The sequence below is a fragment of the Salmo salar genome, chromosome 27, assembly GCF_965601325.2.
Source record: "Salmo salar chromosome 27, fSalSal1, whole genome shotgun sequence".
Classification (NCBI taxonomy): Eukaryota; Metazoa; Chordata; class Actinopteri; order Salmoniformes; family Salmonidae; genus Salmo; species Salmo salar.
Genome location: NC_138317.1, coordinates 4,443,957 through 4,461,610, shown reverse-complemented (window position 1 = coordinate 4,461,610; position 17,654 = coordinate 4,443,957).

The window sequence follows — 17,654 nt, the reverse complement described above, 5'->3', positions numbered from 1 at the left end:
CAAGCCAGAATGGGCAGAATTGGGATGTGCTCTATTATCACATGATAACTACACCAAATTTCACACAGAACAAGGAGACCCATTGGGAAAGTTTTTTTTTGCTATATAGAGTCATCATAGATTTTGTCTATAATCAGTCCCAGCAGCCTGGCCACCATCCATCTCAATGGGGAGGAACTGCATTCATTTTCATAACTGTCACGCCCTGATCTGTTTCACCTGTCCTTGTGATTGTCTCCATCCCCTCCAGGTGTCGCTTATTTTCCACAGTGTATTTACCCCAGTGTTTCCTGTCTCTCTGTGCCAGTTCGTCTTGTATGTTTCCAAGTCAACCAGCGGTTTTCCCGGTCTCCTGCTTTTTGCATTCTCCTTTTTCTAGTCCTCCCGGTTTTGACCCTTGCCTGTTTCTGGACTTTGTACCCGCCTGCCCGACCATTCTGCCTGCCTTGACCACAAGCTTGTCTGTCACTCTACATCCTGGACTCTGATCTGGTTTTGACCTTTTTGCCTGTCCACGACCATTCTCTTGTCTACCCCTTTGGATTAAGAAACATTGTAAGACTCCAGCCATCTGCCTCCTGTGTCTGCATTTGGTTCTCACCTTGTGTCTTGATAATAACTCAATAAATACTTGGTGTAATAAGACCAATTATGGCTTAAAATGTGTGTTACAATAAGGAAAACACAAAATGATGGCCCAAGTATGTCAGTTATATGTATTTAGCCAAACATGCTGTCCGAATTGCTGAGTTTTGTAGCTGTTTCAAATATATTACATTAAAACACGTAGAAAATGTCCGAGAAGCATTCACTGATGTCTATTGATTAAAATAATATGCAATATGATTCTATAAATTGTGTTATTAACATTAAGAAATATGACGTGAAACCTGTCCCGTACATTGCACCCTATATGAATTCCCATAGGAATGATTACGTCCGACAAAGAGGTACATACCCATTATCGCAAAATGCCATCGTAATGCAAAAAGATAGGGAAAGTCTAAACAATGATGCCTAGCTATTAATGATTTAACCATTTTCCAGTATGGATGCCAACCAGCTCCATTAAGTTCAAATTGGATTGGTCTGACATGGCCACAACTCTTTCAATAATAGGTGGAATATGCCTAATGATAACTCAAAATTGATTATAGTTATGGAGATATCACAACCAATTTAGCCCGGTTTGCAAAATATATAATCTTTGTAAAATATTTGCATAGTTGTTGTTTTTTAACCAAAAACTCAATTTCATATAATTGTTTATGTTCAGTAGGCTATTTGTATCTCTAATTGCTACATTTTATATTCAAACAATAAAAAAATGGACCTAGGGCCTCGCGAGTGTGGACAGCAGTCTAAGGCACTGCATCGCAGGGTTGAGGCGTCACTACAGCCTGGGGTTTGATCCCGGGCTGTGTCACAACCGGCCGTGACCGGGAGTCCCATAGGGCGGCGCTCAATTGGACCAGTGTTGTCCGGGTTAGGGGAGGGTTTGGCCCGGGGTGCTTTCCTTGGCTCATCGTGCTCTAGCGACTCCTTGTGGCGGGCAGGATGCCTGCAAGCTGACTTCAGTCATCAGTTGAATGGTGTTTCCTCTGACACATTGGTGCGGCTGGCTTCCGGGTTAAACGAGCGGGTGTTCAAACCTGTTGGGGATCTTATCCCGGTATAGGGATTCATTGTCAAGAGACCATGGCGGGAAATTCAAAACTGCAAGAATCTAATAATTTCAATTTCTCAAACAATCAACTATTTCTCACAATTTGAAAGATAAACATCTCCTAAATCCAACCACATTGTCCGATTTCAAAGAGGCTTTACGGCGAAAGCATAAAGTTAGGTTATGTTAGGAGAGTACATTGAAAATAGCTGTGTGTAATGTTTTGTCAATTCAAAGACAGGCGTCACCAAAAGCGGATAACCAGCTAGAATTATGCACTAACCTTTGACAATCTTCCTCAGATGACACTCCTAAGACATTATGTTATAAAATACATGCATTTTTTGTTCCATCAAGTTCATATTTATATCCAAAAACAGCATTTTACAGTAGCGGTGAAATTCAGATTTTTTTTTCTCTCAAATGCTTCCGGTGAACAACGTTACAAATTACAAAATTACTATTCGAAAACATTGGTAAATTATAATATTGTCATTCAAATATTCATAGTTTAACATTTCGTAAATGCTACTGCATTGCCAGATTTCAAAATAACTTTACTGGGAAATCACAATTTGCAATAAACCGGGTGCTGTGCTAAGAACAATAGGCTAGGCTATACAGGTTAGCACCATCTTGTAACCATGTAATATCAAAATTACTATTGTCAATAATCCCTTACCTTTGATTATCTTCATCCATTGGCACTTCCAGGAATCCCATGTCCACAAAAAATGTGGTTTCTTTCAACAAAGTTCATAATTGATGTCCAAATAACTCCAAGTTGTTAGCGCTTCGGTAGGCTACTAAAAAGTAGCGCGGGGGGGGGGGAAGTCACGGCGAAAAGTAAAAAAAAGAATCTATTTACGTTCGTTCAAACATGTCAAACGTTGTTTAGCATCAATCTTTAGAGCCATTTTTAACGTGAAACATCAGTAATGTTTCAACCCGACCTCTCCTGTGTCTTGAAAAACGTATTTGAAAAATGTATCGCATCACATGATTGCGCAGGTGCAGCCAATAATGAAGTGATGACATCCCAGGGAGGTCAACTTCTCTTCCTTGTCATCCGGTCTCTGTTCATCATAGACGCTTCAAACAACTTTATAAAGATCGTTGACATCTAGTGGAAGCCGTAGGAAGTGCGAAATGAATCCTTTCTCACTGTGTTATCTATTAACAATGACTCAAAAAAATAGTACAGCCACAATTTTTTTTTCTTTTCTCAGGTTTCTGCCTGCCATATGAGTTTTGTTATACTTACAGACACCATTCAAACAGTTTTAGAAAATTCAGAGTGTTTTCTATCCAAATCTGGTAATAATATGCATATCCTAGCTTCTGAGTTGGTGTAGGAGGCAGTTAAAAATGGGCACATATTTTTTTCAAACTTTTCAATACTGCCCCCTAGCCCCAACAGGTTTTAAGAAGCAGCACGGCTTGGCGGGTCATGTTTTGGACGACGCATGACTCAATCTTCGCCTTTCCCGAGCACGCTGGGGAGTTCCAGCAATGAGACAAGATCGAAATTGGATCGCAATTGGATATCACAAAATTGGGGAGAAAAAAGGGTAAAATTACAAAAAGGAAATAAATAAAATACCTATAATATTCCTAAAGGGATTGTTCACTGGTTTATAGTGATTATAATGATATACAATATTATGCCATATTGTTAAATATAAAATATGTTTTGAATCAACCTAGAATCAGGGTTAGACCTAACATAGTAAACGTAAATCCAGGACACTCCAATTAGTATGATACATTTCATATGGAATGTATTAATTTGTGGATGTACATCATCCATTTCGTATCCTATGTTACGAATTACAATTCGTATGATATGTTACAAATTGCAATTCATACAATATGTTAGGGTCAGCTAACATGGGTCAGCTAACATGCTAGTATTGCAAAGTAGCTAAAAAGGAGTAAGTAGTTGCAAAGTAGCTAATTAGCTGAAAGCTTTCCTGTGATGAGATTCATACACGCAACCTTTGTGTTGCTATATGTTCGCTTATACGCCTACCAATCCACCCCGACCAACCACCTTACTTTTGTTATTGCCTTATTATGTAACCTTCTGTCGTATGTAACCATACCAAACGTAACATATCATACTAATTTTAGTGTTCCAGTTTTACATGTATTATGTTACGGCTAGTCATGAGACCAGGCTGATTGAATCCTGTCAACACTTCATTCCAACATAACATTCAAACAAACCGCCTGATGATGATGAGGGCATCAATGTATATAGCTGGTGAAGTATTAAAGCATTAGGTTTACAGTCTTTATAGGTGGTGTCTAGTTAACACTAGTTATGGAAAAATAGTATATTGAAGTATATGGCCTACTGAACTATACATTGGTTGATGGCTGTTGAGGGTTTTCAGCACTGGTCCAATTGCTAAAAGGCTGGATTTTTTCTAATCACCCATTACATAATTTGTAAACCAGACACTGAACCAATGGCTACAAAATTATAAGGTAACATATTTAATTCAATAAATTGTAAGGTTGAAGGTTAGAGATGATCATTTTATGATCATGTTGTTCAGAGACAGAAGACCTTTTAATCACCAATGTTCCTTTTTAGAGATCATGTTGTCACGGCTCCTCCTCTGCAGTGCAGGGGTGGTTCCCCCTGCAGGCAGAGGAGGGTCGTTAGTGATTGCAGCTGGTGTGATTGGAGCCACCTGGGCTCAGGGTATTTAACCAACTGCTCCACTAACCTCTCTCTAGTCTGGCTGGTCTGGCTCCTCGCTGAGCTTCTGGCTGCTCCTCCTCGCTGAGCTTCTGGCTGCTCCTCCTCGCTGAGCTTCTGGCTGCTCCTCCTCGCTGAGCTTCTGGCTGCTCCTCCTCGCTGAGCTTCTGGCTGCTCCTCCTCGCTGAGCTTCTGGCTGCTCCTCCTCGCTGAGCTTCTGGCTGCTCCTCACTGAGCTTCTGGCTGCTCCTCGCTGAGCTTGCTCTCTTTCTCCCTGCTCCTCCAGGTATGATCCGGTTTTGTTTGTTCCTTTGTAGCTGTATTTAGTTTCCACTCAGTCATGTTTACACATACATATTCACGCATCTTACATACACCTTACATTATGACATTTCCACACCTCATTCCTTTTTCTTTGTTTATAGTTAATAGTTTTGTTTTATAACAAAGAATGTTTTGAATTGGCCTATACCAGTTGTCGATGTCCTCTCATTTTTGCCACAGGCTATGAGCCGGCCTGTGACAATGTGTGTTTACCTAAGTATTTAACTCACCTAATGGCAGATCACTCCTTGTCACAACTTCTACCGAAGTTGATGCCCCTTCTTGTTCGGGTGGTGTTCGGTGATCGACGTCACCGGTCTTCCAGTCACCATTGATCAGTTTTTCATTTTCCATTGGTTTTGTCTGGTCTCTTTACACACCTGTTTCATATCCCAGTAATTATATGTTGTGTATTTAACCCTCTGCTTCCCCTCATTTCTCTGTCGGTGATTGTTACGTTGTTTATGTATCGGTGTGGGACGGGTTATTTGTTTACCCGGATTATTTTTCTACGTGGGTTTTGGAGTTCGTTTTGGAAATTAATACTCCCTTTTTTTAACCACTCTGTTTTCTTCCTGCGCCTGACTTCCCTGCCACCTACATACACGGACTATGACACTCCTTTCATCTTAGCATGTTGAGTATTGCTATACAATAGACAATATTACAGGTGGCAACTATAAATCCAATATGCTACCAGATTTGGATCTCCTGGACTTTATTTCCCAGTATGACTAATTTCCATTACACAAATATGTATACTTAGCAAAAAAAAGCTTATTTATCTCAAATTGTGCACAAATTTGTTTACATTCATGTTAGTGAGTATTTCTCCTTTGCCAAGAGAACCCATCCGCCTGACAGGTGTGGCATATCAAGAAACTGATTAAACAGCATGATCATTACACAGGTGCACCTTGTTCTGGGGACAATAAGGCCACAAAACACAATGCCACAAATGTCTCAAGTTTTGCAGGAGCATGCAATTTGCATGCTGACTGCAGAAATGTCCATCAGAGCTGTTGCCAGAGTGTGTAATTTCTCTACTATAAGCCACCTCCAACGTCATTTTAGAGAATTTGGCACTATGTCCAACCGGCCTCACAAGCTCAGACCATGTGTAGCCACGCCAGCCCAGTCTTGAGACCAGGCACCGGGCAGCTGATGCAACTGTGGGTTTGTTCAACCGAAGAATTTGTGCACAAACTGTCAGAAACCCTCTCAGAGAAGCTCATCTGCGTGCTCGTCATCCTCACCTGGGTCTTGACCTGACTGCAGTTTGGCGTCGTAACTGACTTAAGTGGGCAAATGCTCACCTTCGATGGCCACTGGCATGCTTGAGAAGTGTGCTTTTCACGGATGGCAGTGTGGCAGACAGCTTGTATGGAGTTGTGTGGGCGAGTGGTTTGCTGATGTCAATGTTGTAAACAGTGCCCCATGGTGGCAGCGGGGTTATTTCTAATCCACGGCCCTACCTTTTTTTTTTTAAAGGTATCTGTGACCAACAGATGCATGTCTGTATTCCAAGTCATGTGAAATCCATAGATTAGGGCCTAAGGAATGTATTTCAATTGACTGGTTTACTTATATGAACTGTAACTAAGTAAAATCTTTGAAATGGTTGCATTTATATATATTTTTCAGTGTAGTTCTGCTATTTGTAACATTGTTTCAATGATGAGTCGGTCTAGGTAAATCATTTGATCTGATGGCAAAAATGTACCAAATATCATGTCTTTTCAGATGAGATCTACCCAATAGAATGTTCCATTGTTAGATACAATTTTCAATGAGAATATGAACATTACAACTTGTCATAACATTCCATGATACTCCCATACAACAAGACATTTAAAGGTATGAATAAAGTAGAAAGCACATATTTTGGAGACATTTTATCAGGGGCTTGTGGGAAACAATTGAATACCATCAAACCTTTGCCACCCCAAAGTGGACACATTTTCCTGCTGGCCTATGGACTAATACAGTGAGCTCCAAGTATTGAGACAGTGACACATTTCTGTTTTGGCTGTACTCCAGCACTTTGGATTTGAAATGATACAATGACTGAGGTCAAAGTCAGCTTCAATTTGAGGATATTTTCATCCATTACAGCACTTTCTGTACATTTTAGACAAACCAGATGTATTGGACCAAATTCACTTATACTGGATGTGTATTAAAGTAGTAATAAGCTAAGTATTTGGTCCCATATTCATAGCATGTTTCCACCTCCATGTTTGACGGTGGGGATGGTGTTCTTGGGGTCATAGGCAGCATTCCTCCTCCTCCAAACACGGCGAGTTGAGTTGATGCCAAAAAGCTCCATTTTGCTCTCATCTGACCACAACACTTTCACCCAGTTGTCCTCTGAATCATTCAGATGTTCATTGGCAAACTTCAGACGGGCATGTATATGTGCTTTCTTGAGCAGGGGGACCTTGCGGGCGCTGCAGGATTTCAGTCCTTCCCAGCGTAGTGTGTTACCAATTGTTTTCTTGGTGACTATGGTCCCAGCTGCCTTGGTCATTGACAAGATCCTCCCGTGTAGTTCAGGGCTGATTCCTCACCGTTCTCATGATCATTGCAACTCCACGAGGTGAGATCTTGCATGGAGCCCCAGGCCGAGGGAGATTGACAGTTCTTTTGTGTTTCTTCCATTTGCGAATAATTGCACCAACTGTTGTCACCTTCTCACCAAGCTGCTTGGCGATGGTCTTGTAGCCCATTCCAGCCTTGTGTAGGTCTACAATCTTGTCCCTGACATCCTTGGAGAGCTCTTTGGCCTTGGCCATGGTGGAGAGTTTGGAACCTGATTGATTGATTGCTTCTGTGGACAGGTGTCTTTTATACAGGTAACAAACTGAGATTAGGAGTACTCCCTTTAAGAGTGTGCTCCTAATCTCAGCTCGTTACCTGTATAAAAGACACCTGGGAGCCAGAAATCTTTTTGATTGAAAGGGGTTCAAATACTTATTTCGCTCATTAAAATGCAAATCAATTTATAACATTTTTGACATGCGTTTTTCTGGATATTTTTGTTGTTATTCTGTCTCTCACTGTTCAAATAAACCTACCATTAAAATTATAGACTGATCATTTCTTTGTCAGTGGGCAAACATACAAAATCAGCAGGGGATCAAATACTTTTTTCCCTCACTGTATGTGATAAATAAAACATTTGAAGAAAATCATCATACCAATAATTGCTTTTAATACACCAGATGTATGTCCTTGAGCCGATTTATTTTTTTAATCGCAGACAGAAGAAGTTATAAGGATCATTTAGATGCTAATGGAACCACGGTCGGCCTTCAAGATGAGTTACTCAATAAGAGGGGGAACCACTGAGCTAATGCTTCCCCACTTCCTGAGTAGCTTTGATATTGCTGATAGCTACTTTATTGAGGAAAGTGAGCTTACTATGCCTGTGATATGTGGTTGTCCCACCTAGCTATCTTAAGCTGCATGCACTAACTGTAAGTCACTCTGGATAAGAGCGTCTGCTAAATGACTAAAATGTCAAATGTTTAATGTACTGTATAGGTTGTATCTGATAATGTGACTTGCTGCCAAATCCCTGCTTCCTCTGTCCTAAGGATCTAAGGAGGGACCTTAGATCCTCTCCTCCAAAGTGCTTTGACAGGTATTGAAGAAACTAGGATGGAGGAAGCAAGGATTTGAACAGCTAGTGATATTTTCAGACTAGCTTAGGGCATAAACAGCAGGCTTTCAGGAGGATATTTAGGAGAGCCCAGCCCCTGCCCTCATTACTTGTGATACATCTGCTCTCCAGACCGATGTACTGTGGCCTCTGACAGTGAGTGCATAGTGTTGGGCTGCAATAAATCTGAACCAACACTGGGCTTAATTGAATGGATTGGCGTTATGTTAGTGGGGAAGGAGTATCGCCTGAGGGGAAACATGTAGCACAACAGCATGTGAAGATCCTGGAATCTACTGGCTCAAGGGAATGTGTATGACCTTTAAAGTTTTACATGGTGGACACGTAGGTCACATTGTATATTGCTGGGATGCGTTATAGAACCACGTGCTACTTTGGTGGTGACTGGGAATGATGATTGCGACGTCATGCCTTTAGACAGAGAAGACCAGTCACCAGCAGCCTATGAAAACATACAGTGCTTTCAGAAAGTACTCATACCCCTTGAGTTACTCCACATTTTGTTGTGTTACAGCCTGAATTCAAAATGGATAAAAAAAATAATAATAATCTCACCTACTGTATCTACTCATAATACCCCATAATAACAGTGAAAACATGTTTTAAGACATTTCAGAAAATATATTGAAATGAAACGCATAAATATATCATTTTTTACAAATATATTCACACCCCTGAGTCAATACATGTTAAATTCACCTTTGGCAGTGATTACAGCTGTGAGTCTTTCTGGATAAGTCCCTAAGAGCTTTGCGCACCTGGATTGTACAATATTTGCACATTCTTAAAAAAAGACAGCCATTGTCAAGTCTTACCATAGATTTTCAAGCCGATTTTTAAGTCAAAACTGTAACTCTTGATAAGCAACTCCAGTGTATATTTGGCCTTGTGTTTTCGGTTATTGTCCTAGTGAAAGGTGAATCTGTTGGAAAGCAGACTGAACCAGGTTTTCCTATAGGATTTTGCTTTAATAAATACATTTGCTCTATTCTGTTAGTTTTTATCCTAAAAAACTTCCTAGTCCTTGCCGATGACAAGCATACCCATAACATGATGCAGCTCCCACCCTGCTTGTCAATATGAAGTGTGGTACTCAGTAATGTGTTGGATTTGGCCCAAACATAATGCTTTGTATGCAGGACATAAAGTTAATTTCTTTGCCACATTTTTTGCAGTTTTACTTTAGTGTCTTATTGCAAACAGGATGCATGTTTTGGAAAATATTTATTCTGTACAGACTTCCTTCTTTTCACTGTGTCATTTAGATTAGTATTGTGACATAACTACAATATTGTTGATCGATCCTCAGTTTTCTCCTATCACAGCCATTAAACTCTGTAACTATTTTAAAGGCACCATTGGCCTCATGGTTAAATCCCTGAGCAGTTTAGTGACTGGGTGTATTGATACACCATCCAAAGTGTAATTAATAACTTCACCATGCTCAAAGGGATATTCAATGTCTGTTTTTTTTTATCCATCTATCAATCGCGCAATGTCTGTACTACCATGTGTTTCTATAATCCTAGAAAAATGTGTGTATAAGAGAATGTTGAAACATTTAAATCAACACTGTATTCTATATGAACACCAATATGGTTTTCGTAAAAACTACTCCACAGCTCTTTTGCAACTTGTGGATAAAATCTTTACAGCCCTGAACAACAATGAATATTCTCTTGGCATCTTTTTAGATTTATCCAAATCGTTTGATCATGCAATATTACTTTCTAAATTGCAGCACAGACTGTATTGATCGTGATGGCCCCGGCAGGGTAGGGCTGCCGTTTTATCGGCTCTCAACCGATCATGCTATTTTGTTTGTTTTTTCGCATTGTTCGTAACTAGTTTTGTACATAATGTTGCTGCTACTGTCTCTTAAGATCGAAAAGAGCTTCTGGACATCAGAACTGGGATTATTCACCTCAAATTGAACGAGGAGTTCTTCATCAATGAGTCGGCCGCGAGGGATAAACTTCAGACACCTGACCAGGCCCTGATCCTCATGATTTGCTGGAGAAGGAAACGGAGATTTCGAGGCAAAAGATCCGGGTGCCTTGCGAGGATCAGGCGACGAGGTGCTAATCTGCCCTTGCCCTCCATTCTGCTAGTCTGCTGTTCCCACATGCTTCAAGAGGGCCCTTAGCTTTCTTGGGAACAGGAACAATAAGGTAACTGAGCTAAATGACTACTGCCCTGTAGCACTCACTTCCGTCGTCATGAAGTGCTTTGAGAGACTAGTCAAGGACCATATCACCTCCACCCTACCTGACACCCTAGACCCACTCCAATTTGCTTACCGCCCCAATAGGTCCACAGACGACGCAATCGCCATCACACTGCACACTGCACTAACCCATCTGGACAAGAGGAATACCTATGTAAGAATGCTGTTCATCGATTTACAGCTCAGCATTTAACACCATAGTACCCTCCAAACTCGTCATTAAGCTCGAGACCCTGGGTCTCAACCCCACCCTGTGCAACTGGGTCCTGGACTTCCTGACGGGCCGCCTCCAGATGGTGAGGGTAGGCAACAACATCTCCACCCCGCTGATCCTCAACACTGGGTCCCCACAAGGGTGCGTTCTCAGCCCTCTCCTGTATTCCCTGTTCACCCATGACTGCGGGGCCATGCATGCCTCCAACTCAATCATCAAGTTTGCAGACGACACTACAGTGGTAGGCTTGACTACCAACAATGACGAGACGGCCTACAGGGAGGAGGTGAGGGCCCTCGGAGTGTGGTGTCAGGAAAATAACCTCACACTCAATGTCAACAAAACAAAGGAGATGATCGTGGACTTCAGGAAACAGCAGAGGGAGCAGCCCCCTATCCACATCGACGGGACAGTAGTGGAGAAGATGGAAAGTTTTAAGTTCCTCGGCGTACACACCACGGACAAACTGAAATGGTCCACCCATACAGACAGCGTGGTGAAGAAGGCGCAGCAGCGCCTCTTCAACCTCAGGAGGCTGAAGAAATTCGGCTTTTCACCAAAAACACTTACAAACTTTTACAGATGCACAATCGAGAGCATCCTGTCAGGCTGTATCACCGCCTGGTACGGCAGCTTCTCTGCCCACAACCGGAAGGCTCTCCAGAGGGTAGTGAGGTCTGCACAACGCATCACCGGGGGCAAACTACACCTCCACCACCCGATGTCACAGGAAGGCCAAAAAGATAATCAAGGACAACAACCAGCTATCATCCAGAAGGCGAGGTCAGTACAGGTGTCATCAAAGCGGGGACCGAGAGACTGAAAAACAGCTTCTATCTCAAGGCCATCAGACTGTTAAACTGCCATCTCTAACATTGAGTGGCTGCTGCCAACATACTGACTCAAATCTCTAGCCACTTTAATAATGAAAAATGTATGTAATAAATGTATCACTAGCCACTTTAAACAATGCCACTTTATATAACGTTTACATACCCTAGATTACTCATCTCATATGTATATACTGTACTCTATACCATCTACTGCATCTGGCCTATGCCATCGCTCATTCATATATTTTTATGTACATATTCTTATTCATTCCTTTACACTTGTGTGTGTGGATAAGGTAGTTGTTGTGAAATTGTTAGGTTAGATTACTTGTTAGATATTACTGCATGGTCGGAACTAGAAGCACAAGCATTTCACTACACTCGCGTTAACATCTGCTAACCATGTGTATGTGACAAATAAAATTTGATTTGATTTAGCTAACGTTCAATCATTGGAAAATAAATGGGACGAACTGAAAGCACGTATATCATATCAACGGAACATTAACTGTAATGTCTTAAGTTTCACAAGTCGTGGCTGAACGACGACATTAAGAACATACAGCTGGCGGGTTATACACTCTATTGGCAAGACAGAACAGCAGCCTCTGGTAAGACACGGGACGGGGCCTATGCATTTATGTAAACAACAGCTAGTGCACGATATCTAAGGAAGTCTCAGTTTTGCTCGCCTGAGGTAGAGTATCTCATGATAAGCTATAGACCACACTATCTACCTAGAGAGTTTTCATCTGTATTTTTCATATCTGTCTACATACCACTACAGAGCGAAGTTGGCACTAAAACCACACTCAACGAGCTGTATTCCGCCATAAGCAAACAGGAAAATGCTCACCAAGAGGTGGCACTCCTGGTGGCCGGTGACCTTAATGCAGGGAAACTTAAATCAGTTCTACCTAATTTCTATCAGCATGTTAAATGTGCAACCAGAGGGAAAAAAAAGTTCAAAGACATTCAAAGTTCAAACCATCTTAAAAACTTCTTAGGGATAGGGGGCAGTATTCGGAAGTTCGGATGACTGACATGCCCAAAGTAAACTGCCTGTTACTGAGGCACAGAAGCTAGGATATGCATATAATTGGTAGTATTGGATAGAAAACACTCTGAAGTTTCTACAACTGTTAAAATAATGTCTGTGAGTATAACAGAACTGATATGGCAGGCGAAAACCCGAGGAGAATCCATCCGGAAAAATTTATTTTTGAGGTGACCACCCATTGCAGTTCATATGGCTTCCACTAGATGTCAACAGTCTTTAGAAAGGGTTTCAGGCTTGTTCTTTGAAAAATGAGCTAGAATTTCTGGTTTTTCAAGGTGGCTCTCATTTTGACTGTAGTGTTGTGGTGCGCGTGGATGAGGGCGTGCACTTCATTATTTATCTCCAGTATTGAACACACTATTCTCCGTCTTAAATTTGATCATTTATTTACATATTAGAGTACATGAGGATTGATTAGAAACGTTGTTTGACTTGTTAGGACAAAGTTTATTGGTAACTTTTGGGATTCCTTTGTATGCATTTTGAACGAGTGGAACAGGTGGATTACTGAATCAAGTGCGCCAACTAAACTGACTTTTTTGGGATATAAAGGACTTTATCGAACAAAATGACAATTTGTTATGTAGCTGGGACCCTTGGGATTGCAAACAGGAAGATCTTCAAAGGTAAGTTATTTTATCGCTATTTCTGACTTTTGTGACGCCTCTGCTGGTTTGGAAAATGTTTTTAATGCTTTTGTACGCGGGGCGCTGTCCTCAGATAATCGCATGGTATGCTTTCACCATAAAGCCTTTTTGAAATCTGACAAAGTGGCTGGATTAACAAGAAGTTAAGCTTTTAAATGATGTATGACACTTGTATTTTCATGAATGTTTAATATTATGATTTTGAATTTCGCGATCTGCAATTTTACCAGATGTTGTCGAGGTGGGTCACTAGCGCCCCAAATAGCCCAAAGAGGTTTTAAACATGCAGCTGCAGGGAGTGTTGTAGCTGCAGGGTGTGGTGGCAGGACGTTGCAGAGGTTGTGGGATGTAGTTTCTAGTTGTTCTGTTTCTGTGTTAGTCTGTGTGACTCCCGATCAGGAACAGCTGGATATCGTTGTTCCTGATTGGGAGTCATATATTAGGTGTGTGTTTTTCTCTTGGGGCTGTGGGTTGTTTTTGTTAGCACTGCTATTTTTGTAAGTATAGCATGTTAGCCTGTCTTGAATCGTTCTTGTTTATTGTTTTTCCGTGTTTGCTTGATTCTTTACCATTAACCTCTTACATCTAGACGTTCCGCTAGCGGAACACCTGCTCCAATATCCAATGATAGGCGTGGCGCGAATTACAAATTCCTAAAAAAATAAAAAACTTCAATTTTTCAAACATATGACTATTTTAAAGACAAGACTCTCCTTTATCTAACCACACTGTCCGATTTCAAAAAAGGCTTTACAGCGAAAGCAAAACATTAGATTATGTCAGCAGAGTACCAAGCCAGAAATAATCAGACACCCATTTTTCAAGCTAGCATATAATGTCACAAAAAACAAAACCACAGCTAAATGCAGCACTAACCTTTGATCTTCATCAGATGACACGCCTAGGACATTATGTTATACAATACATGCATGTTTTGTTCAATCAAGTTCATATTTATATCAAAAACCAGCTTTTTACATTAGCATGTGACGTTCAGAACTAGCATTCCCACCGAACACTTCCGGTGAATTTACTAAATTACTCACGATAAACGTTCACAAAAAACATAACAATTATTTAAAGAATTATAGATACAGAACTCCTTTGTGCAATCGAGGTGTCCGATTTTAAAATAGCTTTTCGGTGAAAGCACATTTTGCAATATTCATAGTAGATAGCCCAGCCATCACGGCTAGCTATTTTGACACCCACCAAGTTTGACCCTCACCAAACTCCGATTTACTATTAGAAAAGTTTGATTACCTTTGGTGTTCTTCGTCAGAATGCACACCCAGGACTGCTACGTCAATAACAAATGTTGGTTTGGTTCAAAATAATCCATAGTTATATCCAAATAGCGGCGTTTTGTTCGTGCGTTCAAGACACTATCCAAGGGTGACGAAGGGTTACGCGCCTGATGCGTTTCGGGACAAGAAAATTCTAAATATTCCATTACCGTACTTCGAAGCATGTCAACCGCTGTTTAAAATCTATTTTTATGCCATTTTTCTCATAAAAAAGCAATAATATTCCGACCGGGAGTGGTTGTTTTCGTTCAAGAGAGAGAGAGAAAGTAAACATGGAGTTGACTCGTGCACGCGCCTCAGTCTCATAGTACTCTGACCGACCACTATCCAAACGCGCTAATGTTTTTCAGCCAGGGCCTGCAAAGCCACGATTCAGCTTTTTGCCGCCTTCTGAGAGCCCATGGGAGCCGTAGGAAGTGTCACGTAACAGCAGAGATCCCCTGTTTTGGATAGAGATAATCAAGAAATGGTCAGACAGGGTACTTCCTGTACAGAGTCTTCTCAGGTTTTGGCCTGCCAAATGAGTTCCGTTATACTCACAGACACCATTCAAACAGTTTTAGAAACTTTGGAGTGTTTTCTATCCAAAGCTAATAATTATATGCATATTCTAGTTTCTGGGCAGGAGTAATAATCAGATTAAATCGGGTATGTTTTTTTATCCGGCTGTGAAAATACTGCCCCCTATCCATAACAGGTTAAAAGATGAGTATTCACATCCCGCCTGCGATTTGGTTACTTCAACACGCCGATTTCTGTGACAGGTATCCAATTTGTAGTTTTGTAATTTGTAGTTACAGTCTTGTCTCATTGCTTCAACTCCCGTACGGACTCAGAAACACAACCCAACCAAGCTGCACAACTTCTTGACACAATGCCCACTTAACCCGTGCACTGTGCCCGGCCCGACACAGGATTCGCTAGGGCGCGATGGGGCAAGGACATCCCTGCCAGCTGTGGTGGATGAATCAGAATTAGTTTGGTAACATAGATAATTAAGATGTTTTATGTGTATAATATGCTTATGTGAGGTACTTGTCATTAGAAAGTGTCCTTTGGACTCTGGTGTCTTTCAGTTGCACGTTTCCCTTAGCTGGGGCTCAGTCACTTGGGGCCCAGAGAGGGGAGAGGTCAGACTTGTCTTCATGGGAATGTGTCTTTACCTATTCTTAAACCATGTGAAGGGATGGCGTGATTAATGGGGAACCAATTATTTGTCTCCACAATGTCTGTGCGCAGATCACTCCTCTCAGTGAGCTTGTCCAGGAGTGGGAACGAGGTGTTTTACTGAGGATGGGCCACTATGAGATAGCACTGACAAAGGAGATTTATGGTGTATTTTGATAAGAACGACTAAAAAGCATTCCAGAGGACATGAGCTAATAGTTCTGTTCAATACCGTACCAGGGAGGGATGGTTCTAGGGGGACCAGATACTGGGCTATACAATGAACCCTGTTGATATAGCAGTTACTGTCTGCTGTGTTTTATGGATATCTGTCATACAAAACTTAACCTTTGAACTGTTACTAAGATTTGTGGTTCGTCAATGTACATTGAAGGGGGTGTATTTTTGCTATAAAATATCTCAGTAGCCATTGTGTAATCACCTTATTCAATGGTTCATTCAAGAGGTGCATTATTGAAGGTCAAGTGCTTTTGCAAAAGTATCTTAAGTATTAAAGATGTAGTTTAACTCGGACTGGTGTGTTTGTAACTCTCCTCATTTGGTAATGCAGAAATTAGCCACCACACAGCCAAACCCTCGAACCCAGAATCTCTAGTGGTACAGCTAGCACTGTGCTGCAGTGCCTTAGATCACTGCGCCACTTGGGAGGCCATAATTCATTATTTTACATGAACCTGTTCAACTGCATTGATATGGCTTACAGTCGTATGAAATAGTTTGGGCACCGCTCTGAGGCTGCATAATAATTTACTCTGTCATCACAGAAAATGATCAGTGGCATGCCATTCATTTTCTAACAAAAGCTGAGTACTGGGGTATTGTCCAGACAAAGATTTTTAGTGTAGCAATATTAAGTTGTATGAAATTAAATCAGATGTGAAAAATAGGCTATGCAAAAATGTGGGCACCCTTGTCATTCTGTTGATTTGAATACCTGTAACTACTTAGCACTGTTTAATTGGAACACACAATTGGTTTGGTGAGCTCATTAAGCCTTGAACTTCATAGACAAGTGCATCCAATCATGAGAAAAGGTATTTAAGGTGGCCAATTGCAAGTTGTTGTTCTCTTTGACTCTCCTCTGAAGAGTGGCAACATGGGGGGCCTCAAAACAACTCTCAAATGATCTGAAAACAAAGATTGTTCAACATTGTGGTTTAGAGGAAGGCTACAAAAAGCTATCGCAGAGATGTAAGCTGTCAGTGTCCATTGTGAGGAACATAGTGAGGAAATGGAAGACCACAGGCACAGTTCTTGTTAATGCCAGAAGTGGCAGGCCAAGTAAAATATCGGAGAGGCAAAGGATGGTGAGAAAAACCGCCCACAGACCACCTCCAAAGACCTACAACATCATCTTGCTGCAGATGGTGTCACTGTGCATCGTTCAACAATTCAGCGCACTTTGCACAAGGAGAAGCTGTATGGGAGAGTGATGCGGAAGAAGCCTTTTCTGCATACACGCCACAAACAGAGTCGCTTGTGGTATGCAAACGCAGATTTGGACAAGCCAGCTTCATTTTGGAATAAGGTGCTGTGGACTGATGAAATAAAGATTGAGTTATTTGGTCATAACAAGGGATGTTATGCATGGCGGGAAAAGAACACAGCTTTCCAAGAAAAACACTTGCTACCCATAGTAAAATTTGGTGGGGGTTCCATCATGCTGTGTGGCCAGTGCCGGTACTGGGAATCTTGTTAAAGTTGAGGGTCGCATGGATTCCACTCAATATCAGCAGATTCTTGGGAATACTTCAACAAGACAACGACCCAAAACACTGCTCAAAATCTACCCG